This window comes from Pieris rapae, chromosome 18 (assembly GCF_905147795.1).
Source record: "Pieris rapae chromosome 18, ilPieRapa1.1, whole genome shotgun sequence".
NCBI lineage: Eukaryota > Metazoa > Arthropoda > Insecta > Lepidoptera > Pieridae > Pieris > Pieris rapae.
In genome coordinates this window covers 8,445,918-8,460,501 of record NC_059526.1, presented here as the reverse complement: position 1 = coordinate 8,460,501, position 14,584 = coordinate 8,445,918, and the positions used below count along the sequence as shown (strand labels likewise).

Here is a 14,584-nt window from a genome sequence, read left to right as displayed (position 1 = left end):
AAAATCATAGTGGTTGCCTGGAAGAGATGGCTGGAAAGCGATAAGGCCGCCAGTTGCCCTCCTTTTCATTTAATTATGTTCACTTTTTATATTGTAATGTAACGAAATGTTAATAAATTAATTTTTACATAAATTCTCTGGTCTTATAAAATAGATTACTGTATAGGTACACTCATATCCATTAAGCAGCTTAAACAATTTTAAAATTAGACATAATTAATTATCTAATCTTAATAGCAAGTAGCTAAAAAATATGAAAGCTGTAAGATTAAATTTTTTATAACAAAAACTAGTAATTCTAATAATTAATACTTACTATGTAAAGTTGTTTACCCAATTAATTGAAGTATATTTCGTTATTTACTTAATAATTTTAAATCCTAAAGCAACATGTATGCTTGTACACAACACATCAATTATATTAGAACAAAACAAATTTCAAACTGCCACAGAAAAAATTATACACAAGCAAACAGCAAAAAACCTAAAACAAAAAAAACTTAAACCTCATTAAGAGAGTGAGTACATAAAATTACGGCAAGCATCTTCCTAGTTTATTATATATTCTTATTGTTATCACGTAATATTACTAGCCAAAAGATTATAAAACAAAAAATATTTATTAATTAAATATTAATATGCAACATTTTACCGATTCTCAACAAAAATTAACCCACACATCTTAGATGATATACGATCTGTGTTTTATGGTATTCTACGATTTATGGCGATCTCAATCCGTTGCCATGGTAACGTGAATATATCACGCGGACAGACAAATGGAGCTGATTTATCTATACCCTCACTTCCGCGAATTTAATGTTTAGAACAATATAGGAAATTGTTTAGCTTAGAACCGTATTCAGTGTCGGCCATTACATATAATCTATTGCTAGATAGATTAAACTAAAAAATATTGTTATTTCCAGCATTTATAACATATTATGTAACTTTATTTACAACTGTTCATTATTATGTCCTATGTTTATAAGTTGAAGTACTCACTGAAGTATTTCCGAATCAACTCGACTTAGGCTCCTTCAAGAAAATCTATCCGGCATTAAATGTCCATAATTATCACCATCAGATGAGGCTACTGAACATTTATTTCCTGTTCTATAAAACAAAAGTTCCTATGGAATTAAAATTAATTACTTATTTCTGTAACGTAAAAAGATATTTACGACATTTAGATTTTGATTAATTAGCGGACTAGTTAATTACGTAAAACCTTTTAATGGCTTCATACAAGCTGTAAGTTTTATAGCCTTCGTCGATAAAACAATTTTTTTAATATTTTTTTAGAACCTGGAGCAAGCGGATAACATTTTTTTAAATGAAAGGTATGTTTAATGCGAGTGTAGCGTGGTTGTTACTGGCCCTGGCATTATGCTGAGGAGCAGACTGTTCCACACCGCTAGTCATTCTGCCAGAGACCATAGCTAATTAGGAGTAGTTATTCTTAATAGAAAGAATAATAAATAGTATTAGAAAAATTAGCAGTGTAAGTAAAAAAAAATAATGCTTTTTAGCTCAGGGTATATTCTTAATATTAGAAATCATTTTTTATTTGGAAAGTCATTTTTGCTGGTTCGATTAAGTCATTTTTACTGCTGAACTGAAATACATGAACCAGAGGATAACGCCATTGCATATTTAAACTGCCAAATGACATTGTTCTGTTAGAAAATTGAAATTAAATTAATAAAACGTGAACAGTCATCAATATTAATGTCAGACAACATCCAAAAACTTGTTTTGCATCAAATCTAGAATCCTTCGATCGAATACGGTACCCGATAGTTTCCCAGTTAAGATTATCATGTCTTTGAAAATAATGATCTGCGCCTGCGTCGTTGACCGAACATTACTCCTTCTGTCTGTTTTGACACGTAAACGAATGATTTCTGTGAATCTATCAATCTATCATTCACTATTAGTTTATGCGTGCACATATAATGTTAAAATGATTTGGTGGAGCAATGTGTGCGTAGTGGCTTAGGCGTGCGACTCTCCTTTCCCTGTAGGGTCGTAGGTTCGATACCTGGCTGTTCTTACAATCAATATCTATCATCTTGCACAATGTACAGTTATCAGTCAGTAAAAAAAAATACTAGTAATTACCCCAAGTTACAAACTTACATACTTTATTATGCAAACAAAAATATGTCACATATCAGGTCCTGAAGTTTTGTCACCCACATATCTTTAAAGACAATCCATCAAAGAACAATTTTAAGACTGAGATAAGTTTAGCTTGGAGTCGAAAAAGCCCAAACATACGGCCAAAGGGCCAAAAAAGCAGGACGGCCAATACAGCCTTCGAGGGAGAGCATATATGAATAGGTACAATTTTAGTTGTGTAATTTTATTAGCGAGATAAACTTTGAAACAAATAGATGAATGTGATTCAAATTGCGTATCGTCAGATTAAACCATTTCGAAACAGAGGAATCTCGTTTCATGAATCACAATTGAACTCCAGCTTGTAATTCTGGATTCTATACATTCTTAATGATAAGAACTGATAACAGAAATGTTACTTTGCGTAACCGTGGTTTACGGAGTGGTAATGTAGATACACTGATTAGATTTATGTAGCTGTTGTAATTTTAGCTGTAATCCTGTTCCAACAATGATACATATACTTACTATAATGCTATCCTTATATTTTAAAGATAGTGTGTTAAGCACGCGCTTACTCTAAGTACTGGTACGCATTGAGCGTTTTCCAACCCAATTTGTACCACTATTATGTGGAACCTGTATTTACGAACCAATTTAATTTTTTTTTATAGAACAGGGGGCAAACGGGCAAGAGGCTCACCTGATGTTAAGTGATACCACCGCCCATGGACACTCTCAATGCTAGAGGGCTCGCTTGATTTAGGGTCCTTCAGATAAGATCGTACTAATTCTTAAAAGGCCTTCTAGGCCTTTGCATGAGTCTATAGGCGGCGCAATCACATAACATCAAATGAACCTTCATGCGTTTGCCCCTTTTTCTTTAAAAAAAAATAACTAGTCCCGTTCGCTGATCTTTACGTCACAAATGAGTCTTTTGTTTAATATCTTTACCAATTATTATAGATTTAATAAAATAAATTCTTATATACGATTAAAATTTAAAATTGTATATTGTAAAACGGTAACTTTATACCTGTAAGTATTTCTGTCACGGAAGTTTTACAAAATAAAATAAATTTTAAATGTTAAGGTGAAAATAGTATTCAAGCATTATAATGATAAAATCTTTATTAATAACGGCAAAGAATAAGACGAATAATAAATTTGCTATATTTATTTTAAAATATGTGTTGTTTGATGATTTGCTTTTTAAAAGAGTACCGAGAATTTTTTACGCTTGCTTTTTCTTTGGCCTACACCCTCTGTCTTCTTTGGCGATGAGGGATGCCTAGAGGTTCAAATTTAATAAACATGGAATAAGTAATACCTGTATATCTTATGTTCCATAATAAACGTATTTTTTTTTGAATGCAGAATATTCATTAGGGAAGGTTTCAAGGAAGTAGTATTTACAGAAATTCGTCACAATCTATCATCATCGATGTATCATTTATTGTGGGTCAAAATAGGAACTAGTTTCTTCTTTTTATTCTGGGGCATGCAGGGCAACAGGGATTTCACGAGGCCATAAGAAGGGCTGCTGATGCTATGATCGCATGGCAGATGCAGCTTATCCACCTAACCCTTCACCACACAGCAGTCTTACCACGGGTTTTGCGCATTCCCTCAAAAGGTTTTTACGGCAAAGCTTTACATATAACGTTTTTTGAAATTCAGCTATGTATATAAATTATATATATACACATTGCTTATCAAAGTTTTTGTACTGGCCCGTTCACTGTTGAGTAACTAAAATTCCTTATGTTAACGTGAAAATTTCATAATTAAGATTAATGACCTCTGTACACGAGTATAAAGACGATTATTGCTTGTACATTTTCGCTCTATTTGCGCCTGTCTACCCGATTTCATCTCAATTCTATCATATATCGATGATGAAAGTAAAGCACTTTAAATTCCAAATATAGATTGATATAATATTAGAATGCTTTTAACGTATTTTACAAAAAAAAAATATTTATTCCTCTTTTGGTAAAAAACAATGCAATTAAGAAACGCTAAATGAGGCTGTCAAAGAGGTGGAACGATCTACCGGAAGGATGGAGAAGATCAGCTCGTGAAACTGACGAGTGGAACTAGAGGAGGCTTATGTCGGAAGACTACCTGCCCGACTGGCTTCTAATATTTATTTATTTTAATAGCACACATAGATATAGTTAAATTTTATGTTATCTCTTTGGTTCAAATGTATGTATTTGATTTGTATAAAGGCTCTTATCTAAAGAGAAGTATGAAAGAAACCTCGTACGTTTAGATATTTTTCACATTTAAACTAATTTACATTCAAATCATAAGTTTTTGTTAATCAACCCACTGGCGCTCTGCCCGTGTTTTATCAATACCTTAGCACGCGACTTAGCTTTTTATTAATTTATTATTGAGATAGAGGCGACTTCATTTAGGTCAAAATTTTAATTAAATTTATTTCAAATAATTTTACTCTACGCCCTTGACTTGCGAACTGGCAATTTCAATTTAGAATCAATCTTATCTATTATTATTTTTTTACATTCTGGTGGAAACAGAAAATAGATTGATTAAATACATACAGCATTACATAATAAACAACATTTGAAAACCTGAAGTCCAATTACATCTGTACACAGCATTTTAGTGGCAACTTCAGTGCTGATTTACTAAATCTATCTATCTATTGACGTCCATAACGATTTTGAGATTCAGAAATGTGTCAAAAACTACTGAATTAATTTTGGGATGTACCCTAACCCGATGTTGAATTATCTACTATGTGAAATAATAATGTGACCTACGTGTCACACGTACTTAATAGTTGCAACGCGAATCGTATTCCAAAAATAATACAACGTTAAATAGTGCTAGAATGTATAAGTATTAAAATAAGATTCAGCGGCAGTCAAAGTTGTAAGTGTAGCTTCAATCTAGCAAAAATAGTTTGTATGATCTGAATTAATAAGTTTAATTTTTTTTTCAATCATTTATTCATAAAGGTAACATAATGTACACTTATGAACGTCAAAAAAAGAAGAGAGAAAGAAAGATTAATTTAAAAAATTAAATTTTGAGTTTGAGTTTTTGCCACTTGTCTGTGATAAAATATATGTATATAAGATGTATAAAAAACAAATTTGGATGTAAATAGACTGTATGACTGCTAAAACGAGTTTCCTTTAATACATCCCAGACGTAAATAAAAGTAGCTAATTTGAACTTTAAAAACTCCGAACATAGTGAGAGAGGCCTACAATTCAGTGTTTTTTTAATATTTTTTTTATTATTTATAAGTATGCAGAACTCGCCGCGCTAGGTCAGGCCGTCTAGATCTAGATATATATAAATGAATTGCTGTTCGTTTCTCTTTCTAAAATTCAAGAATGACTGCACCGTTTTGGCTAATTATGATGATCAGATGTTTGTGAAACAGAGAAAGTTTGAAACGGTGGGAAACAAATAATAAGTATGAAAAAAATATCACGACATTTGAATGTTCCTATAAAATATTCTAGATAAGAAATATTTGATGTCTCTTTAGAAATTAAAAATTTTCTTCAAAAAATTGTATTTTATACATGTAGTATGAGGTCCGATCTCTTTGTTCTGTTTAAAAAAAAGTGTATGACACATTGTGTCATAATTTTTTTTGTCAAATGCCAGCCACTATGGGCTGCCATGGCTACACTTTCTGGGCGTCCCGTAGGCTCGTTAGCTATAAAAAAAATTGTGTGTAATACGAAGTTCGCCGAGTTATCTAGATATTATATAATATTACTAGTAATAAAAAATATTTATACGAGAAGCTTTCATGAGCAGTTACAGTTGCTGGGGGGTAGTGACTAAATCATGTTCCCAATACTCTACATGCCATAGATTTTATCTACATACAATACTGTTTTCTCTTAAGCGACAAGAATTCGGCTTAGTCAGATATTGCGAAATTAGTTCTGTGGTACAAGTTATAAGAAATAAGATTGTTAAATGTATATATTTTGATGCCCTCATTGTAAGCAAGGGTTTGTAATTTAATATCCTAATTGCAAACAAATATACCTTTAAACGTACTTTTCATATTTTTAATATAAAAAGCGAGATTTTTTTTGGTGTATTAAATTTGGCGTAAATAAATTTATTAAAATATAAGTAAATATTTTCTGTTACATAAATTTTGTTTATGAATGCAATCTGTATTGTCTAAGTGTTTTGACATATTTATATATTCGCAGAGTGAATTCACAGTGGCGACATTGTGTATATTCTGTGTTTAAAATTATATATTATGTACCTACTTTATTACATTTTATTTAATGTTTCTCGAGGTTATCGTATTGGCATAGTCAGTAAGGATAATGTATGTATTTCTGTAATAAATAAATAATTTTCATTCAATAGTCTGTTTTGGTCACTGGATACTTTTATTTTTTTTAAACAACTTTTAGCTGTAACATACCGTATATAAACTGCAACTTAACTGCAAGTTTTTTTTACGTTTCTAACCTGTTTGTGAAGTCTATAGTGCGTAAAAATAATTCTTCATTAATGGGGGCGCTATTTCATTAATTACATCACAATTCTTTAAAAATTTCCTCCCACACAGCATAAGTAAGTTTGTGACCCAATTCACAAATCATTTAATGGAATGGAGATACAATACAACAATTATCGCGCACCAGATTTAAATAAAAGAAATCGCTTTCGCTTTTGTCAGGCACCAAACACCCAATATCCGTTTTCTATAGCCGCTCACCCTGACATGGACCTAACCTTGACTTTAGTTCTTCCTAGGTATCAATCAACACGGCACTGGACCAGTTTATTCATCTAAATTCACTTAATGGTATGCATTGAGTAATGTGACATTTTAATAGTTTTGCGCAGTTTGAAATAAATATTATTTATGTTCCGTATTTTTTTTCTTTTTGAAGTGAAACTTCTTTAGGCACATGAGATTAAATTTTTTACGGAATGTCACGAACATGTGCAGCGTTTTTGGCGAAGAAAAGGGAGAGAGCGATTGAGAGATTGAGTAAGGGAGATCGAGAAAAAATAGACGCTATTGGTTGATATATTTTACATATTAGAACTTTAGATGGCAAATCTGTCGCATAACGTATTGTGCAGTAAACGCAGATTTTCATTTATTTATATTATCATTATCATGTATACAGTGCGTGAATGTTAGATATACAAAATCATGGAGTGATCATATACTGGTACATGATCATCTGTTGGGACTTTTACCTTACATTGGTTGCCTGAAAGAGAACGCTCGAAAGAATAAGCCTGCCAGTTGCCCTCCTTTTCATTAATTATGTCAACTGTATTATATTTCTGTATGTTAATAAATGTTGTAAGTGATGATAACAAAGCAGCATCTGCATCTGTTTCTTTAAGTGCAGCATATTCAAAGGCAAGACACATTTTGTCTACGTGGATAGTATCGTCGTCCATGCTTGAGTTCTTGTTCTTTAGATAAAAATTGTACGGTTCCTGGCTCATCGGGATACTTTAAATAATAGACGATTTTATTTTAACTCTTGCTATGTGACGAATGAATGCAATGTAACAATTGAAGAGTGCCTTAAGTCTGTCTATACTCTCGGGGCGTCACGGCGACGATTCAGGAAATCGCCACGCTTATGTAACTAAAAAAGCCTGACTGAGCAAAATGTACAGCCTTGGCTGGTTTAATAATAAATATTATCATTACTAAATTATTATTTATTTGCAGGTAACAAAACCATTCAAAAACCACACCAAAGGGGTAAGTTATAGTCGTTAACTGCTAAACGTATAACGTGATTTGACTGATAAAAATATTGTTAAATGGACACTCTCAATGCCTGAGGGCTCGCGAGTGTGTTGCCGGCCTTTTAAGATTTGGTACGCTCTTTTCTTGAAGGACCACTTGTCCAATTGGTTCGGAAGTACGAGCGAGCTGATGTAATTTTTATTTTATACTTCTCTAACTTTAATTTTCCTTAACATTGTTTCGCTCGGAATCGATGCTAGGATCACCTGACACGCTTAAATAACCAGTACGCCACAAATTTCATGTATATAAAATTCACTTAAATATATTATAACACAAAAAAATTACTTAATTATTTGCGCCAATGCCCTTTGCCTCAAAATGGAACAAAAGGAAAGCGCTATTGTATGTTCTTTTATAACGCCTACATTTAATTTTAAATAGAACAAGGCTTATCAATTTCTTTTTAAGCCCACGCCTTGTACATGAATGTGTGCGCAATAATCATTAATGTCTGTATGTGGAAGATATTCTATAAAATATTAATTATTTACAACACACAAATATATAGTATTTACAATATTAACCTACGTAGTAAAACAAATTATAAGTATATCTTTACGCACTATATTTTCACTATGTAAAGCGATTTTTTTATATGTTAAAAGTATTTGTAATTTCTATTACAGATTACCTACTATGTTTCTTTAACAATTAATTATATTATCATAAGCTTCTTAATATTAATTACACAAAAAAGGTTGGAAGCACTGATCACATCCTTTTTAAATCTTAAAAATAACTTATAATAATATCCTTATTGGTATGCAAGCCACGGTTCCCGAGATGCGTGAACGCCTATGACGTGTCAAAAAAGTATCTAGACACTCAAAATACATAAATACTTGCTTACGTCAAACACAGCAATATAGTCTTTATCGGCACTGTATAAAGTGGAAAGTCCTGTGAGAATTTAAATTCAGAAGCAAAACTAGTTGGTAGACATCGGGGTCACGCACTGTCAAGCTTAACATATCATAAACTTAATGGTTTTATTACAATTTTAAGCTTTACATCAGTGTGGGAAGGTATATTTTACAATGACAATGCTGAAGTGACATAAAATGCGTACATTGTTAAGAGATTTCAAAGGAAAAGTGAATAAATGTCATACATATGATTTTAATAACCCATACTGAGAATCGATTTTATAAGACATTTTGTAGGCACACGAACTCAGACTAAACAGGTTGTATCAAAACTAAAAAAGGTTGTATATTATTTTCAGTCTCATGTAACATGAAACCTTTAATGTTTAAGCTATTGCATAGATTTTATCGCGGGCTTTGAGCGCGGCAACCGAATCAAGAAATTCCGTAACGACGGCGGCCGACATGTGTTAGAGCGGGAAAGAACGCATACTAAGTGTGAGACACACTATATAGGTGTGTTAGTCTGAATCGGGTAGTACTGCATAAAATAAAAATAAATAAATAATTATAATTGTATAAGTTGATAAAAAATGCTATGCAATGGCTATACCGCGGCAGTCCCCGAGTGCCACACATCTTTTATTATTAATTGTCCCTGCACAATTTAATATTTTGATCAAACCTACGATTGGTCCATAAGTAATTTCAAACTAACCTACTTCACTTAATATTAGATACGTATAAGAAAGTTTTTTTTCTTATTTCTTATGTCACTTATCGTATCACTTAACATGGCACACCTGATGTTAAGTGATACCGACGCCCATGGACACTAATCAGCCGAAGGCTCGCAAGTTTGTTGCCGGCTTTTTAAGAATTTGTTCGCTCTTTTCTTCAAGGACCTGATTGAATTGATTCGGAAATACTTCAGTTAGCAGTTGGTGTGTCCAAAAGCACTACATACGGACTCTTAACAAAGAAAGTTTCTGGCCTGGATGAGAGAGCCGTTTGCCTAAGCAGTCGCCCTTCTTGATATCTAGAAGACATGTACCAAAAAAATCAGCCGAAATTTGTAGCTGTCAATAAAAAATAATTATGAAATACCTATTTTTAACCGCATCGTGCATTCCACCTACGATAAATAACCAGACACTTAATCATTTAGTTAAACACAACACACCCACTCAATCATCATCAAGAAATCAAGTTTGTGCTAAAGAAATTGAAATAAAAACGACAGTTGACTAATATGGGTCGTTACGGCCGTATCGGGTCTAGAAGGGTTAAATAGTGATGTGCTATTGTAAAATTTGCATCGATAAATTTAAGATTGTATGTTAATTGCCATTCTTAAACTGTAGTATAACCTTTTTTTATTCAACAAAATATATATGACAAAGGCGAGAGGAATAATTGAATAGTCGTGGAGTCATAGTTATTATCGACCATTGAATAGTTGTTAATTATAGATCTAGCAACGTTGAGAAGTTAAATGAACTAGTCATATTAACAGTTTTAAACTAATTTGACTTTGATGTCATTAAATGATAATGACAGTGGCAGCTGTCACTAACACCATTGCTGTAACATAAATAATAAAGACTATGAAATTACTATAGATAAATATTATTAAAAAAATTTATAACAATATTATGATTATATATAAATTTGCGCCCATATACACTATGTTATTGACTAGTTTTTATTTCAAGTCATAACGACAGGTCCCGTTAAAGTAATTAAATATATTTAACATTATGAAAAAGTTTTATCGACAATTGTATGCATCACTAACAACGTTTAGATTGATGTTAATGCACTTGGACATAGTTCAATAGACAGGAAAGTTACATTGTAAGCTTTTTATTATTTTCTAAAGGTCAGAATATTCATGATCCTTTAATAAACAGTGTCCGGAGAGTATTTAAAATATACCTGTTTCGTGGTAGTAATAAAATAAAATTTTGTTTTTTTTTACTACATATTGGATATTAGGTACATAAAATCCTTCTTTTCTATGAATTGTAGGTAATGATTGCCGGTATTGAGAAAATGGCAGTGAGTTGGTTCGGAAATACTTCAGTGGGCAGCTGGTTGCACACAGTGGTGGTGGTAATAACTACCATAAAAATGCTTAGTTCTGGAACATCGACATGAGTAGAGTAGGTATTTCGTATTCACCCCACCCCCCAATCAGCTCAAAATACGCAACTAATGTTTTTATCTATCTATCTAGAGTGGCACTCCGCAAGTGTATTAAAGATTCAGAAGAAGAGCGATAACTTCTGATGTAATCCATTATTTGATCGTTATTACCCATTTAAGTATAAAACTATACACAGACAAACATCTCAATAACTTATCGCAAACTATCGCAGACATTAATATCGACACTCGGGACTATCGATAGAAAACGATTGTCGTATATCACTAGGGATTCTTTAGATTAACACTAATGCGTTTTGAGGTTTTGCGGGATAAAAGTCCTTACAATGTAAGCTATTTTTACTTTACGCAACAAGAACTTGGATAGTTTTTGCTTGAATAACTTTAGGATTTTTTTTGCGGACAAATTTTGTATTTAAGGTATTTAGTTCAGCAATTTAGTTTTTTAAGTTATACTTCTTTAGGAAAGAATAATGAGGATAAATTTTACTATGCGCGCGTACACCGACACACAAAGCCTACATCCGCACACCGTCACAAAAAATCGACACCCACACACCGTCACAAAAAATCGACACCCACACACCGTCACAAAAAACCGACACCCTGAAGTTAGCGTAGTAAATATTTTAAAATGGAAAGTGTCTTGTTCTTTAATTATGTAAAAATATTTTTTTAACTAGATAATACGTTGTAATAAAACTTTCAATGTATTAAATACCTTTTTTTATTGTTAGTTAGTTCTACAAACGAAGTTAGTTAAGGCGAAAGATAAAAAAAAAATAAAAGATTTTTATCTCGTTACGCTAATGATAAACTCTAACGCGTGCATATAAGTACACACACACACATGTTTATTTTATGTAACATGAGGCAAAAAGACAGGAAGCTCACCTGATGTTAAGTGATATGGACACTAAGACACATTGCCAGAAGGCTCTCAAGTGCGTTCCCGGCCTTACGAATTAGTACACTCTTGATGACGAACTCTAAGTCAAATTGCTAGAAAATATTTAGTCTCCCACATCAAGCAAAAGTTGTAAAGATTACAAAAGTAAATAAATGATATACTTAAATCGATTTTTGCTTTTCTTATGGCTATTAATTTGTATATTTTAATAGTACAAAAATTATACTAAAACAATCAAATATACAGTATTTTCAATTAATTATTTCAGTTAAATATACCCACAAAAAAATCAATTTAAAAGAATTTGGTCAATAAAAAAGTTAGGCAGGAAACTTTTTGTATTTCAAAGGATTATCTTTTTCTATTTCATCTATGATCTATTAAATTATGTTAAACTCTTGTATCTTTAAATATCTACTGTACAATACAATTCATATCGTATCACTAACTTTTGTACTAACTGATATAATCGTGATTCATGTGCATTTAGCAGCAGCAGCTCACAGACGGTGCCTGTTCGCTCTAAAGCGATATTATAATTAATATATATATATTATATTATTATATTATAATATATATATTATAATTAATATATAATAATTAAGAATAGCGATCATAGAAGTATAATATTTATTTTATATGTTTGGGCTTTTTCGATGAAGCAACTTGAAGTCAATCAATATTCAGACATGCCCGAGTACCATACAAAGACTTCCTATGATATCATGGGAACTAGAAATGCTATCTCCACATTAAAATGCTACGCGTCATGCCTCGCACAATACTCCCGCGCATGACCGCCGTCGCCATGACAATAGCAACATACATTGAACTTAAAATTATTTAAAAACACGTTTAAAAAAACAAATGAATTGAATTAAATTTAAAAGTTACCACCACCCATAGATACTCAAGTAGGCTGGCAAATACGTTGCCGGCCTTTCATGAATAGGTTCGCCATTTTCTTGAAATAATTAATTAGACAGCTGCCGAAACGCTCACTTGTGGAACTACGGACATCGATGTGATACGGATGGTATTTTGTATTCTGCCTTGACGTCCGAGATTATTCATTTTAGCCCATGAGCATCCGAAATCTGATCGTACTAATACATTGATTTTTAAATATTGACCAAACAAATATCACTTTGAAAAACATCCGTAAACTATTTTCTATTTTAACCAACAGTTTTATAGTAAAATATTCAAATTAATTAAAGTTTAATTTAAAAATATATTAACATAATTTAAATTATATATATATTAACTAGTGAAGTTTTATATTATTTTTTCTTTTGTTAATAATTGTACCACTTTGTATACATATTATGTATTCCATCTTTAGCTATATCTGTAGTATAATTTTTGTTTTCTATTATTTATGTTAGCTTTAGGATTACGAAAATAACTGTACTATGTTATTTAAAACTGTATTTATAAAGCGTGTAAATTTACTGTTATATACATTTCTAATTATAATCTATATATATAACCTACCATATGTAGTCGTTTGAACAGTAACAACTCTATTAAATTTCTTATAGTTAACTGAAACAGTATCTTGCAAAAAAAATTTTTTGTTAATATTCTCTTCGAGATTCTTATAGATATCTACGTTTGTTATTTAGACGACTTTTTCCAATGTAATTGACGTAATCTTCGCTATATGAAATTAACTGTCCAAATTGAGCAGTGTTGGTCTAGTGAAGTCAACGTGCAACTCATCTCTGAGGTTCGATACCCGACTGTGTACTTATTTCTTTCTATATACGCATTTACATCGCTCGAACGGTGAAAGAATACATCGTAAGGAAACCGGCTCGCCTTAGACCCACTTCTAAACTTCATGAAACGGGTAGAAAAACTAACCTAAAAATATTGTAGTGATATTTTTTGAATGAATAATAATACATATGTTAGTCTCGCATAAAATTGCACTGATTTCAATTCTTAATCGATTCAAAACACATTAAAATCCATTATTATCGTTTACACGCACGTAACAAAAAACATTCGTATCGGTCTGGCTCTAATTGATATCTAAGTCGATTTTACACAAGACTAGCTTCACAGTATACGTATTCGTATTAGCAAATTACTTTTTCTATGGCAATCTGTAGGTGATCAACCCAAGTGTTCTCCTAGAACCTTCTTCTAAGTTAGGTACGGTCGGCCAATTTTGTTTGCAATATCAAGGGCCAGAACCAGTCGTAGAAAAAGAAGAGAAAGAAGGGCCAGAAAACACGTTGCGTACTGAATGCCGTATTTGGAGATTAAACTGAACATATAAATATTTGAAAAATCGGAAAATTTTTAACTTGGGTCATAAACTCGCTAAACTTACTAGAACTGAATAGACTAAAAGGGCTGGTAAACGAAGGCGGTAAAAGCTCATAAAAGCTGTTAAATTCTTGCCCACACTCCACAAAGAAACCTCTGTTTGCTTGTTAACACTTCACAAGTTATTTTTACCTTTTAGTATGGACAATTTAGTTGAACAAATTTGTAGGCGCTTACAAAGTGTTGTTGAGTTCAAATACTACTTAAAACACCTCATTAAAACTGAAAATTTGGATTTTTTGAAATCTTGTGTTCACCGTCACAATTACAGTACAAGACATTAAATATAAATTACTTTCATAAAATGTCGGCACTAATTAATTTTACAAATACACAAAATGTAGTAGGTACTAGAGAGTATAA

The 14,584-nt window shown here is 31.9% G+C and overlaps 1 protein-coding gene across 2 annotated transcripts in view; it reads left to right on the top strand.

The window, feature by feature from the left end:
* LOC111000015 overlaps window positions 1-14,584 on the top strand; it is an 81,967-nt gene that overhangs the window by 25,557 nt on the left and 41,826 nt on the right. Inside the window, exon 3 of one of the 2 annotated variants that reach the window (XM_022269322.2) lies at window positions 7,853-7,885. The exons of the other annotated variant lie outside the window; for it this stretch is intronic. The gene's annotated coding sequence lies outside the window, so the exon portion shown is untranslated. The remainder of the gene's footprint in view (window positions 1-7,852; window positions 7,886-14,584) is intronic. 2 annotated transcript variants of the gene reach the window in all.